Consider the following 15,269-nt stretch of genomic DNA (forward strand, 5'->3'; position numbering starts at 1 on the left):
TTCAGAGTTGCCACAAGCCAATACATTCTCTTGTTAATTTAAAGTACAATAAGGTAGGCTTCTATCACTTACAACTAAAACAAAACAATCCTTTGAAGTAGACATAATTATTTTCCCCACTAAGATTTACCTGCCCAAAATTACACAGCTAGTGAGTGGCAGAGGCCAGGACCCAGGTCTATACTGCGATCTACAAGACGGGAGAACCAGTGTCTAGAGCTCCCCAGAAGTTCTGGTTAGGATTGGGACAGAACCAACAGGTTATTTTTCTGTCTTTGAATAGAGAACCTTCCAAACCACATCTCTGTTCTCTAGAGGGTGGTTGTTTGGGGATCCTCCTGTTTTCTGCTTGTGACTACCCCATTGACAAGGCCCGACAGAGCACTGGCTTCTCGGTAATTTGGAGGCAGTTATAATAAAAAACTGGTGTCATAGCCATTTCTCAGGCCTTCATTCCTACCAAAATTAAATGAGAAAAACAATGCTGGAAGAACCTTGACCTCCTTCTGCTGGCGCACCCAGCTGTCCAGCAAACAAGTGGAACAGGCAGTCCGGATGCAGGGAGCATGATGCAGGTCAGGGCCCTTCTGCAGCGAGGGGTGAGACAGGGCAGCCCTTGCATGAAATCTCATCTAACTGGAACTATCCATCCCATATGGCATTGGAAGGAAACAGCACGTGCCTCCCCAAAATATGCCTCTTTGATATGAGCTGAAGGCAATTAGGAATCAGCAGAGCTTCTTACCTTCCCTTACCTGCCGAAAAGAATTTAGAAAGGGAGCCTGTACCAGGAAGAGAGCTTTACCAGAGATAACTTTTTTTAATCTGAGAGCCTTATCTGCATGGCAGGGTAAACATTTATCTATCAGACATTTGCTCTTACCATCTGCCTGTGAGTCATCTTTGTCTGTTCGGAAGCCCCAGACCCTATCCCTTTCCTTAGCTCAGGATGGAATGTAAGTCTCAATTGCCTGGCAGCCTTTGAGGGGCTCTATGTCCATATGTAGTTAAATTTGCTTTTCTCCTATTGAGCTTTTTTATTATAGGGTTATCTTAACCAAGAACCTAGAAGGGTAGAGGGAAAATTATTTTTCTTTCCTATAGCATCTTATATTCTGCTTTGAAGAGAAGGACAGACTCCAGGAGAAGTAAAGTGCAGTGTGTGGAAACACAATCTCTTGGGGAGTGCTTTGATTGGTGTGTGGCTCAAATCTATACCTTCAGCATCTGGAGGACTTTATAATGGGGACTGGGCCACAGACAGGCAGCCTGGGGGACACATGAGCCCCCCTGTGTCTTATGGGGGGTACTGGTCCCAACACACCAAACTAAGATAAGATAATGAATTAGAGGATTTCAAATGATTTTCATCCACAAGAGTTAAGTATAAGTTAGAAGGGAAGGATGGATGGATGATGATTGGATAGATAGATAGATAGATAGATAGATAGATAGATAGATAGATAGATAGATAGATAGATAGATTAACAGAGACAAAAACATATAGACTTTTGATTGTACATACAAAGACTACAACTATTATTTTGGGGAAGCTCACAGGACACTGTTAACAGTGGTGGCCTCTGAGGAGAAGAATGAGTATGTGGGCATCTCAGGCGAAAGGGAGCTTCAATGATCATTACATTCTCTTAGCACAGTTTGAATGTTTTGCCATGTATGTGTATTACTTTTTTCAATGTAAGGATTAAAAATAAGAGGGAATTAAGAAAAATATATTTAACACAAACTCCTCTTGGTTTTATCTTCCCAATGTCCCTAAAAGCTAAATGACCAGAGCCCCATTTCCTCGGGCTTCCTGGCTAAGTGTTTTTCTTGGAGGCTTTGTTATATCGGCCATTGCAGGCATTCACCCTGACATGGACACTGCTCACAGGTCACCTCCCTGAGCAGAGAAGAACCAATGGGACCCAGCTCATGCCAGGCAGACATATTATATGGGACCTTTGCTTTTGGGTCTGCTCGGTGGTAAAGGGGAAAGGGTGGCATTAGGAGTCTGAAGATCCAGCCACAAAGCCTCCAGCCCATCAGGGCAGAGCCAGGGCCAGGACAGTGTTTCCCTGGCACAGAGACCAAACAGCTGGCCTCATCTGGGCCCCCAAGGCCCTCGAAGTTCTCAGAAGGGTCTGGGCACCCTATCAAGTTTACTGCAGCCAGTGGATACAGCTTAAGACTTCAAGAGAATAGGACATGAACCAGAACTGTCCAGCATGTCTGTGAATCCCTCCATGCTGCCCATCCCAGACACATACACACACAGGAACATTCCAGAGGAAGGACCTGGGTCTGGCCTTAGAGCCCAGGGCTATCACTCTCCAGCTGTACAGTCCTCAGCAAAAGCCTCAGTTTCCTTATCCAGACAAGGAAAGAGGGTTGCAGAGAAGATTAAATGAGATGCAATAATTTCTGCTACGTGCCAGCCACATAATAACCATACTGTCCCTTCTTGTTCCCCACTACCTCTTGGCTATTTCAGAAATAAGGAAATGCTTTTTAAAGAATTCAGTTCAATTTCAAAAAGACAACATCAACATCTGTCAAAATGAACTCTCAGACTTCTTAGAAGACTCTGCAGACACTCCAGTGAGACTCAGATCTCTGGACTCTTACAAACAAGTTACATAAGAATCATCTTATTCTCCCAACATGCCCGCTTGGATTGTGATGTGCAGGCTAAGGTCAAAAGGAAATTATGCAAAGCATAATCCTGGGAAACTGGCAGCTAGAGCAGGGACCAGTTCAAGAAGCAAACCAGCAGTATGTTACCATGGTTCTCTGAGGCCAGAAACTGCTAAATGTCATCACACACACATTGAGTACATTTAGTTGAGAGGGGGAAGGGACCACCACAATATTTTGTCAGTGGTACACCAGGGGGCCAAGCAATCTGAACAGAGGCAGGGACTATAATAGAGCAGGGTCTTGAAGAGTTAATTATTTCCTCCCAGGGAAGTCAGGGTAAGGGGCCAGGTGGGTGGGGGAAAGCTAGGGAATTGAGACTTGGGACAGGACATTTGACCAACAAGTATGAAACTATTTCAGTATTTTAACTACCAGCTGTATATCAGCCCTGGAAGAGAGGCATTTCTGAAAGTCTTATTAGTGAAAATGTTTGAAAACATGTCGAAAACCTACCAACATATGGAATATCACAAGTAACATACAAAAAGATTCTCAAACACCTTAGAAATCAGGGCAAAGGAAATTAAGACAATTTTTGCACATCAAATTGACAAAACTATTAAAAAGGTTATAACATCTGTGATTAGCAAGGACATGGAAAATTTAACATGGGAGCCTAGATTGAGAAGGCAGGGGTGGAGGGAGGGTGGATCTGATAGTTTCTGTCAAAATTCAAAGTATGCAATGATCTTTGACCCTCCAAATATTTTTCTTACTGTCTGTCCTACAGAAACATGTGCATACACCAAGATGTGTAGTCTTTGCAGAATTGTTTGTAATAGTAAAAACTGAAATGTAACCTAAATTCCATCAATAAAAGGGAAGGCTGAATAAATTCTGGTACATTTTGATGCAGTGAAAGATTATGTCCTTGTCAAAAAGAATGATGTAAACCTCTATATGAACAGACAGAAAAATGTCCAACATATAGATATCTAAAAATTATGTATGTTCATGTATGATTATAATGCATGGAGAGAAAATCTGGAAGGATGAGCAAAAGACAGCTGGCAGGGGTTACTTCCGGGAATGGAAGAGGGTTTTAGAGGCAGGTGTGTCAGGGAGTTCTTTATGTTTGTTAGGTTTTAACTTTTAAAATAATGCTGTGTTCATGCATCATGCTGTATAATTAATGTTTCTTTTGAGAAGTGGTGAGTCAGTCACCTAAAATATTTTCAGGAGGGCAGTATTCTTTTTAATGGAGGAAAACATTAGCTTTTTAAAAGACAAGGCTCAAAAGCTGTCATTTGGAAAGGAGGTTGCCAGGGAGGTAAAGCAGTCTGTGTGCTCAATTTGCTTTAAGGCTCACCTGACACAGGGGGTGACAAAAGACAACCTGTCCAAAAGGTTCTGAGATTTACGCTCAAGAAACAAAACAAATAACCTATCCAGGGCTAATTTCTCTCCAAAGAAACATACCTTCCAGAAGAGTGAGGTACTTTTTATTCTCTCCCTTAAAATTATAGGAAAATGAAGGATCTCTTTTCCCAGTCTTAATTCTACTTTTTCTTAATCAGAAACAGAGGCAGTTACAACCCTTTCACACAGAAGTTCATTAATCAGGAAATGCTAGCCCTAAGCTGGTCCTGGTCACTTACATTCAACCCCAGGACATCTTCTCTAGAATGTAATAATAATGATTCCAGGGTGGTAGTGCAGTTTGCAAATGGGACTTCCATCATTGCCCTGTGCTGACACAACTGTGAGGCCTCAGATAAGTCACCAAAGCCTCCTAGACATGTTAGTAGTGTCCACACTCCATCTTCAAATGGGGATACCCCATAGTCTGTGCACCAAAATAATAACAATTAATCATAATATATGAGCAACAGGATCTGATCCCTTCAATTTTTGCACACACACAGAGATGTGGTGCATTCAAAAGATTGATAAAATTAATGATAGATGCACCAACACTGGGAAATCCCTAGAAGGCTTCTGTTTAAACATCTAATTTAGGGCCCATGTGATCATTTCACAGCTGATGAAATGTTTGGGACCGAAGGTACATGGCTGAGAAGTGGCTCCACTGAGAACTCAACCCCTTGTGTCCTATCATTAAAATATATCTTTTTTACATCTGATACCCAAATATAATGAAAGTTATTTGTTCATTCACTCATCCATTCAGTAAATAGTTACTGAGCATCTACTTAGATAGTTACTGAGCATCTACTCTAGACATGGCACTGTTCTCCATGCTACAGATAAAGCAATGGCTTACAGATACAATAGTGGCTTACATACTAAAAGAGGGAGAAAATAAGTAATTAATGTCATAAGGTCATAAGTACTGTATGAAGCAATGCAATGACAAGTGGGAGAGAGAGTGATAGGGTTCTATTGTATATAAAGTAGTCAAGAGGATGACTTTTAATCAGTGACTTGAAGAAAATAACAGTGACGCTGTGAGATCTCGGAGAAAAGTATTCTGAGAGATGGAACAGCAAATGCTGAGACTGGAAAGCAAGAGCAAGCTGGTGAATTCTAGCAATAGCAAGGAGGATCTCCTCCTCACAGGCACAGAGGCAAGTCTCTTAGTACATGCCTGACAGGATTAAAGGACTCCCCCTTGAAAGTGCACACACAGAAACACTTTCCTTTCAGCTTCAGACTCCTGAAGCCCTTTATCCATGGCCCCTGGTTAAGAACCTCTGTTCTACTCCACTGAAGATTATTGCTTCAAACATAGCACATGGCTCTAAAAGGCTGAGTTCTGCCTGCCGCCACTCGTGCAGTAGAAGAGAGACAAAGAGGAGGCCACACCCCCTTTTTAGACAATCCGCTGGTTCTGAATTTCCAAAGGAATGAGGAACCCTCCCTGAGCTTGAGGGAAGGAGAAATTACCCTGGGACAATGAAGAGCCCGATGGGTCCTGGGACCTGCTCCCTGCCCCTCTCTGTCTGGGGAAGGCTGTCTTGAGACCTGAGCACCCTGATCGGATGGGATTCCACTGTACCCAGAGTGGAAGTGACATAGAGGCACTTTCAGCCACCACAGATAGTAAGAAAATTGAACAATTCAATTAGGCTTAGCGGCTGTTTCCAACAGAAAGCAGTATGTGACAATTATTTTTGGTTTGTCTTTAAATTGAGTTTTGAATACCCTAAGAGTAAAAGATTAATAGTAGTAATTTTAAAAGGCAATAAATAGGCCAATTAAAGTAGTGTGGTAATACCAAGCAACCCATCCATGACGCTTACTTCTGTTTCCATGCCAGTTTCTCTCAGGCCCCCACAGGACTGTCAGTGTTAAGACCGTCACACCTAATAATTCTTGTTAAATACCAGGGGTCCAATTACTGCTGGACCATAAAACACTCCATAAAGCGTGTGGACTTTGCTCCTGCATTTACAGATGCAGTCTTGCCCTCCCTCCCTTCTCCCCTCGGGAGGCAGACCACCTTCCTGCTCTTGGTGCTCTCTGCCCAGTCATCAGCAACCCAGCCTCGCCAGCGACCACACTGCCAGGCGATCCCATCTTCTCTATGGAGGAACCACTGGGTGATTTCATTCCCTGGTTGCTGTGCAAGACTCTTGGGGCACTACTCATGACACCATCCAAGAAGGCTGGAGCCTCCGTTCTGAGACTGTTGGGACTGCGACAGACCAACCAGGAAAGGCAAGGGGAGGGGGAGGGCATGACGTTGATCTCACACCAATGCACCAAGAAACACACGCAGGAGGCAGGGGCAGGGGCGGGCAAGGGTAACTATGGCCCCCTTACCCACCAAACTCCTTCCTTGTCTCAAAAAAAAGAAGAATTTTATTGTATGCTTTGCTTTTCAGATTCTATAAATAACATGCACTTTGTTTACAGGGAGCTATTTTTAAAACGTTAAAATCACCAGTGAATCTCGTTGCCAGAAAAGTCTGAGTTGATGTTGCACCAAGTAATGTTTTAAGTGCTTTACACTCATTTAAACTCATTTATTCATTTAAACCTCACAACCTCACAATAGGGATAACATAATTTTAAGATCCATTTTGCAGATGAGAAATTCAAGGCACAGGGAAACTAAGTAACTTACTCAGGTCTCATAGTTATTAGGCAGAGGAGCTGGACTTCAAACCCAGACCCATGTTGTTGATGCATTTTCACCATGACTGCTCTCCATTTGAGGCATCCATTTCCACCCAGCTCCTGCTGCTCTGGTTCTAGCTTAGAGCAGGGCCATCCTCCCCGCTGAGCCTCTGTGGGTATTCTTTCTGCCAGCCTTCCACTCCTTTGTGAGCTCCCCTGAGGACCACATGCTCACCACAGTCAACTGTTAACCAGACAGGGAAAGAAGCCACTTCCCAGCCCACTCAGGAGCATCTATTACAGGCAGCGAACTGTGGGAATCCAGTGGCTGGGACGCAGCCCTTGACCACAAGGGGGTTTGTTTGGTCTAAGGGCAGAGACATGAGATATAAACATGAGCAACAACAGAAATGGACTCCCTGAAGGTAGGTTCATGTCACATCCACTGGGGATTCACAGGAGGTGTTTAATAGCTGTTCAGAGACTAAAAACATAAGATAGTGAAGCAGCCCATGGCACTTTTTCTCTTCTGAAATCATAAAAAAGTCAGGAATGACTTTCCAGGTGAAGCAACAGTTCAGCTGAGACTCAGAGGCTGGGTAAGACCTGACAAAGCAGAGAGGAGGGGCAGGGGACGTGCTGAGGCCGGGACGTGCTGAGGCCGGGGCCAGGCCTCCCCATGGTGCACTCCGCAGGACCTGGCCCCAGGCTAGAAGATGACCACAGGCTGGCAGGAGAAGCTCTGCAGGCAAGGAGCAGGAACCACAGAGGTCTGGGGAGACACGTGGGCTCAGATCCTACAGGTGCTCCGTGCCAAAGGAAGGACTTCAGACTTGGGAAAAGCACTTATCTGAAGATAACAATTTGAGACACAGCTACTTCAATTAGCTCTTCAGCTGAGAGAACAGGTATGAAAAATACCTTAAGAAGGATGGAGTTAGAATTCTGCAAAATAGCTACTTCTGTGCAAAAAGAGGAGGAAGAAGAATCCTGAGGAACTCAAGCAGAAAGGAGCCATGAGAGCAGGAGAGGCATGAAGGTGTCACAAAGAGCAAAGTTAAGGGTCCTCCCCATGGCGGTGTTACTTTCCAGTAATTCTGTTAAAGGGTCTTCTAGTTTGCCCCAGACAGACATTGTAATCTGAGACACTAGCTCTTGTGAGCCTCCTTCCCTCCATCTCAGGGGCCTTTAGACCACTTAAAGACAGGAATGGGTTACAAACTGATTTCATTCCACAGGCAAAGTCCAATACAGTAGTGGCAGCTGCACAGAGCAATGAGTTGAGAAGGATTCTGAAGCTAAATCCAGACTCAAAGTGAATGAGTTCTGTGACTATTTAGTAATATCTGCCAATGGACACAAAATTGAGGGGTGCCCCTATTTGTCATCTTTGCCTTCAGTCATTTTCATTCACTTTATCCTGCAGAAAGGGGCTCACTTAGTGCAAAGGCTGTCATATTTATCTTTGTGTCAGGCCGTGTGTCAGGCTGGCACTGGGGAAATAGAAATCACCATACTCAGCAAATGTTTATTAAGGGAATGATCAAACTCATTTGTTCCTAAGAAAACGAAGATAGAGAAGTTGGGCACTGTGAGCTTTAGGAAGGCAGGAGTGGCAGAAAGGGCCTCTCCATCTGAAGCCAGTTTTCTGTTTTGACCTTGTCTGAGGCCAGGACTGTGCCCACCTGGGTTGAGCTTAGGCAGTTCTTGTTCAGAGAAAGTACCCAGCCCACAGAGAGCCGCCAGGCCTTGCCCTTCGGGAGGCATTGTTACTAACACAGCTAATGAATTCTGGAATTGGTAAGTAGTCTTACCAGGGGCAGACCTGTCAACCCAGGCTGCCCAGTCATTTTGGGGCATCTGCTCTATAAAAAGAGATACAGTTGAAAAAACAGAGGCACGCCTGGTGTGGCCTCCCCTGGAGTTGGTGGAAGAACCGTCTAGAATTGGGTTTGACCAATGGACACTCATTTTTTTAGGGTCTCCCCTCTAGTGTTTATTGATGAGCAAACCTGATCTTCCCCTTTGCTGCCCCTCAGCTCTCAGCAGCATGCCTTCATGTAGTGGATACTCAGTAAATAAGAGAGAAATATTGTATCTGGAGAACTCCCAAGCAGGTGGGCAGGAAGGCACACAGGCGAGAAGCTGTAGGCCAAGAGGTAAAGAACACCCGAAGAGGGGAGAAGAGGAAGCTCCTGGCAAGGGCCAAAGGAACCGGCGCAGACACACATCAGCGCTACTGGGGGCATGAAGACACAGAGACCGATGAGGAGCTGGGGACAGAGTCACAGGAGAAGGGTGTGTGCTGAGTTTGAAAGACAGTAGGTATACTCTCTACAGGGAGAGAGAGAGGGGAAGAAGAAATACCAGACAGAGGAAATGGAGAACAAAGCTCGGGGGCAGGAAGTGAAAGGCAAAGGCTTGGAACACATATGGGAGGTGAGTGTGGGAGCAGCGGGGAGCAAGAAAGGACTGGAGGGTCTTGCAGGAGCCTCAGCATCCCAGGTATGGGGCCTGAGTCAAGGTGTGGACTATGCAGTTGAAGATAAAGATTAAAAACCAAGGCCACATTAACAGGAAGAATTGGGAAGGAATCAAAGATGCAAAGGGAATCAAAGGCTAATAGGCTCCCTGGAACAAGAAATAGAAGGAAATTATAAATTAAGTGGCAATTTTCCATGAGTCCTTAGAAATGTGGATTCTTTATGTGGCCAGCAGACCACCAAACCTTGTCCACAAATGCCAACGGTCTGGAAATCAAACATTCATAAGGCTTTTTTCTTACAGAATCTGTGAGCTATCACCCTCATCTCAGTTCCTCTTCCTCCCTTCCCTTTGTGGGAAAATAAAGAGGGAGGAAAGACCTTTCCCTTTTATAGTTTTAGTGCCCTTTGCTCCACACAGCTACTCAGGGACCTGAGAGGGTCCTGGTCTCTGCAGTAGTGAAGAAAAGTATCTACTGTGCTTACTCCTCCCAAAACATTTGCACTTTTAAGGAAGCCTGACCCAGATGCTTAGATTTCCAGTATATGAATCCACAGGCTCCTATTTGCCGCATGCCTGGAAGGGGATAGAGGAGGTGACACACAGTCCTTGGCCTCGGGGGGTTTACAATAGAGTAGCTGAAAAGGCCAATCTAATCTTTTCCAGTAGGGAGCAGAAGTCCTATATAGTTAGAGATGGGATGGTTATGAACTTGGGCTCTAGAGGCAGAGAGACCTGGGTACAAGTCCCAGCCCTACCACTTACCAGCTACACAACTTGGGGAGTTTCTTAATATCTCTGAACATCAGATTTTCTCCTGTACGAAATGAAAGCCCTGAATGGGATCCAACATATGAAGGGCTCTGCACAGCACCTGGCACTGGTAGACACTCAACACTTATGTGCCAAGATGTTCCAGGAAATACTGGAGGCTCACTACTAATTTTTAGGAAATACAGACTGAATCAAATGATAAAAGGACATCTCCCAGACCCTAGAGGCTGAGCAAACCTTGAGCTCTCATAACCTCTTCTTATTCTAGGTGCTTATTTACAGATGAAGAAACCAAGAGACTCTCTCCTTCTGTGTTGTTTTATCTTACAGGAGGCGGTGGGTGGAAGATAGTATCGACATTCATTGAGCATCAGCAGGGAGCCCAGCACAGTGCTAGGCACAGGACAAATGTCTACCCCAGATTAAGAGAGAAGGTAAAGAGAGACTGAGGGCATGAGACCAGCCTGAGGTCCTGGAGCTGGTGCAGAGCTGGCACTCAAACCACCTCAGCTGCCTGCCAGCTCCTAACTTGAGCTAGGCCTGAACCCCAGGTGCCTGGACATCCTTCCACAAATGTACGCCAACATAAGATTTTATCCCAGTTTGTATTTTAGAATTCTAAAAAAGCCTGGCCGAAGCCACAGACCTTTTGATGATTTATTCTAATTCTCTAAGCTGCCCTGTCAGGCTTGGCTGGGGTTGGAGCCTCTCTCTGGTCTGGACCCAGAGCTTGGGGTGTGTGACCTCCCAGCATAACCTCCCAGTTGATGGAATTATCCTCAATTTAGGGCCTGGGACATGTAATAGAAGGAGTCTAAAGAGTCCATTCTTTGGACCACCCTAAACCTTGAACCAACCACCTCTCTGGGAGAATACTCTAAAGCCCACCAACATTTGTATTTCCTTTTAGAGATTGTCTATTTTCACTTTAGAGAGAACCCACCTACCCAACTCTCCTTACGCAATGGAATCAGTCGACCCAGGCCTCATTTGAGAGATTCATCATAACATACGAATTATCACTAACATTTAGTGAGTACTTACTCTGAGTCAGGTACCATCCTCCAACAACCCAATGAAAGACATATTATCATTAGTTCCACTTTTTAGATGGGAAAATTGAGCTTTAGAGGGCTAGGTAGTCAGGTAATCAAAGTCAGGCAACTGGTTAGAGGGAGAGACAGAATACAAGTCAGAAACACTCCTTAGGAGCTCATGATCTACTCACTGTGTAACACTTTCTCCAGGAAAGCTGGGGTAGCTTCCCATTCCTTCTCTACCTCTCTGAGTGACCAGCACATCCCTGTTCTCACAAGATGGGAGTTCAGTTCCTTCTAGGACTGTGGAGTCTGTCTGAATAATGCTCCAGACCAGTGCATTGTCCTACCAACATAGACATGTATGCCAGCCATTTCACCCCATTTAACCCTGGCCACAAGGAGGTTAATGAGCTAAAAACAGTCTGGTAATATTTAATGACCTCATGAGATACACTATCCTTGTGAGTACTTTGGGTGTACCTTTAAAATGCAACAGAAAACTGCACATGATAGAAATTTTATAAAAATTGTACATTGCATCAAGATGCAAAATAAAAAGATGGTACAAGAGGTTTCCAGTTGTTGTTTGTAATGGTAGGATAATGGGTGGTTTTTTTCCTTATTGATTTCTTCCCTTTATGTTCAAACTTCCTATGATCAGCAGAAATTAACTTTTACAAAAAAAAATTAAAATGTACAAAAATAAGCTGATTAGGCCCCAGAAACGGTACCTTATTCAGAGCAAAGACAAAGAACTCCTTAATCTGTAGGTAACCTCATCGGCACATGCTCCCTCACCTTGCTGCTTACACATTGTGCCCTGGTTATGAATTTACACCTCCATCTAACACTAGTTGGTTTTCAAGGCTGTCACTGATGCTAAAGGAAGAATGTCTGTTGGGAGGGAATTACCTTAACCCGTCCATGGCCCCTTTCCAGTCCAAGCCAGAGCCTTCTGCAGAGGGAAGGTTTAATTGCTGAAAGCTCTGTGACGCAGTCAGCCTATTTATGGCTGGCAGGCGGGACAGGTCAGCTCTTTATCCACTCCTGCCGTGGCCGAGCCTCAGAGGTCACAGAGAGGAGGCATTTTCATCCTGTCCTGGTGCCAAGCCTGTCTTTCTACAAGCCACGTCAATGCTGCCTCCTGAGGAACCAGCCAAGTGGCAGCTTGCTTTTCCAAAGGAATGGCACAGTCTTTCCTCCTAATACTATCATGCACAGCTAGAAATGAAAAATGTCTTGGAGTGCACCACATAGCCCGAGTGGAGAGAGCAGCTCTTGTATTCTAATGCACCTTAATGGGCACATTTCACCAAGTGGATTAGGTGAGATGGTTGGAAGTGAGCTAATGCTGTGGCTAAACTGCACTGCAGGAGAAATAAATGGGAAGTCAGGGGATTGGGATGAGTGATCCAGGGAGAAAAAGGGAAGAGGTTGTGCAGGGAACAAGGGATTCTATTAACCAAGTGGGGAGGCCGTACAATAAAATGATGGCTGATGAAGACTGTCCCAGCTGGTAGGAGTGGCCAAGGGACCTTAAATTATAAGAACAATAATAATAATGTTGATAGTAATGATAGCTACCATTTACAAAGCATTAACTATAAGGCATCCTTCCAAGTACTTTAAACCCTCAACATCCTATGAAGTAGGTACTACTCTTATTCCCATCTGACAGGTGAAGAAACTGAGGCACCAAAAGTAGTTATCTGCCCAAAGTGACATAGTAAGTGGCAGAGCTGGGTTTTGAAAATCTCAGCCGGACTTCAGAAACTTTGCTTTTAACCACTTGACTGTACTTTCTTTCCCTAAGAACAGAAATGCCAAAAGTTGCATCATAATCCATTTGCTATTTTGTTCTGTGGGGCAAGCCACCCCGTTCCCTCCCTGCTCAGACCTTCAGTAATGTTTTCTGCATTTGCAGCATTGCCACTATGGAACTCTGCAGAATGGGGGGGTCAAACTCTTTCCAGGGAGGTGAAGCAGGGTGGAAAGCAGCCTGCCCAGGAGGTGATAGAGTAGAGAGCAAGAATATGACTGAGTGGGAGGTGCCTTGGAGAAATGCAACCTTCTAGGAATCCCTGGAAATGGAGGGAGATGCTCATTGGCCCTCTGAATGTTGAGATGGGGCTTCCAGTTGATTTCATTTAAACCATCCTATACCAAGCTGGAAGATGTGTGAAATTTCCAGACTGACACTTAAAATTTGATACTTTATTTCCTTGGTTCTAAGATTTGTCTTTTGTATAATTTCAAACTTTCTGAAATTGGGATTCATATTCTATTCAACCATATTCTATGGTGTTTCTCTTTTTACTTGAAAACTATTATGGCCTTGTTTGTGCAGCTTACCACCAAGGGTGCTTTAGAATTGAGGAAAAGCAGCTGTTGAGGACCTTCTGATAGAAGCACATGAAGCTGCACCAACCTTCTCGTTCACTTGTCTCTTTACCATTAAGGTTTCCGCTACTCCCACCATGCACACAGATGCACAGAAGCCATGCCCCCACTTCTCCCTCACCTAACAGACTCCTGCTCATCCTGCTCATCTTGGCTCAAACATGCTTCTTCCAGGAAGCCTCCCTGACCTAACAGATCACAGCTAACTCCCCTCTTGGCTGTGTGATGGGCTAATGTCCACTGTCCCCCACTACCCTGCACACTGTCTATCAGGGCAGGATTGGACCCTTTTTTTCCTTCATGTTAAATCACCAGCTAAGAGCACAATAAGAATTTCAATAACCTTTTGCTCATGAATAAATCTGAGTCTCTAATACAGAGCTAGAACACAAATGATTGATTCCCATCTCAGATGATGAAAGTTCCTTTCAATAATTCTTAGCAAATATCACCAACAAGGGTGGACTTGAGTGGCGGTATTAATTAGATGTAGTAATTCTGGAAATAGGTAACAAGTATTACAAATCTGTTTATATTCATGGACCTGGATAACCCCATTTTGGGAATATGGGGCATGAAACAATCTCCAAGAAAAATGAATTCAGTTCAGACAGAGATGGTCATATGTAGCACTATTTATAAAACAAGGAAATTGGAAACAATCCAGCTCAGTGATTGTAAAAAGGTTAAGCAAATGATGCCCAGAGATAGTATAGTATAAAAGAGTTATTAAAAGATACAGTTTCTTATCCATATTCCCATATGGCAAGTTCACGAAGCTGGGCTTAAAGAAGGTCCTATATGTGGCCTGTACAATATAAGAGTGGGCATCAAAAGGGAATTTAGAATAAGAAGTTATAGTAAAATTGCTTAAATTCCTTTTCTTAAAAACAGGAGGTTGGCAGCCTTAAAAGCAGAAAAAAGAACGAAAGATATGTAACATGATCTCAAATATGTATTGTCATATCTTATGACCAGAAGGAGATACATTTCATAGTGATTACCTCTGGCTCAAGGAATTGCAGGTGATTTCTCCCCCTTGTTTACACTTTAAAATATTGTAACAATTCTCTGCAATAAGCATATAAAAATTTTATAATCATAACGTTAATAGCCTTTTTAAAAAATTAAACTATGAGCAAATGAACTTTAAGGAATTACCTTTAAACAGTGAGGAGAAATGTGCCAAAATGTGAACAGAGTGTCATTTATATTATTGTAAAAGAAGGAAGATCATTAAATTTTTTACAACTGTGCATCATCTACAGTGCTGACCACATACAGAAAGCCCTCACTCAAAACCCAGCTGTTCCATAGTTGGTCTATTCTTTCTGATTTCCTGAATTATTGCTACCAGCAGTTTCTGCTTCATTTGACGTATTGTTTTTCTACCATCTCTTTGGGCTTCTGAAAACAAATAACCTGAAAAAGGACAGAATATTTGAATATTGTCGCAATTCTGGTAAAACCCTAAAACTGTGCCAAAAACACAGTGAACACTCAATTAAATACATATGGAAGGACTGAATGAACACCAGTCACTTTCCTTCCAATTCTGGAGGGGAGAAAGGAGAAATTTGAAGGGGATAAATAGCAAGAGGAGCAGGTGGTCTTTATAACACCTACACTCAAATGCTACAAGAAGGAAAAGAAATGCTTGACAGGGTCCCAGAGTAGCACACTGGACACAATATCTATGTATTGAGCACTGTCAGCAAATATCTTCCCAGCATGAAAACCAAGCGTGCTAGCTTTGCCACTACACCATCACCAACACTTTCATTTTTGAATCTTTGGACACGGGAGCTTTTGCAACAGGATTTACTGGCTGACAATTAATGAAGTCAT

The 15,269-nt window shown here is 43.7% G+C and overlaps 1 protein-coding gene across 4 annotated transcripts in view; it reads right to left on the reverse strand.

Moving 5' to 3' along the window:
* The window catches only part of SLC1A2 (solute carrier family 1 member 2), a 140,851-nt gene that overhangs the window by 73,922 nt on the left and 51,660 nt on the right, over positions 1-15,269 (reverse strand). The gene's annotated exons all lie outside the window — the stretch shown is intronic.

This window comes from Manis pentadactyla, chromosome 9, assembly GCF_030020395.1.
Source record: "Manis pentadactyla isolate mManPen7 chromosome 9, mManPen7.hap1, whole genome shotgun sequence".
In the NCBI taxonomy this organism is placed as follows: Eukaryota; Metazoa; Chordata; class Mammalia; order Pholidota; family Manidae; genus Manis; species Manis pentadactyla.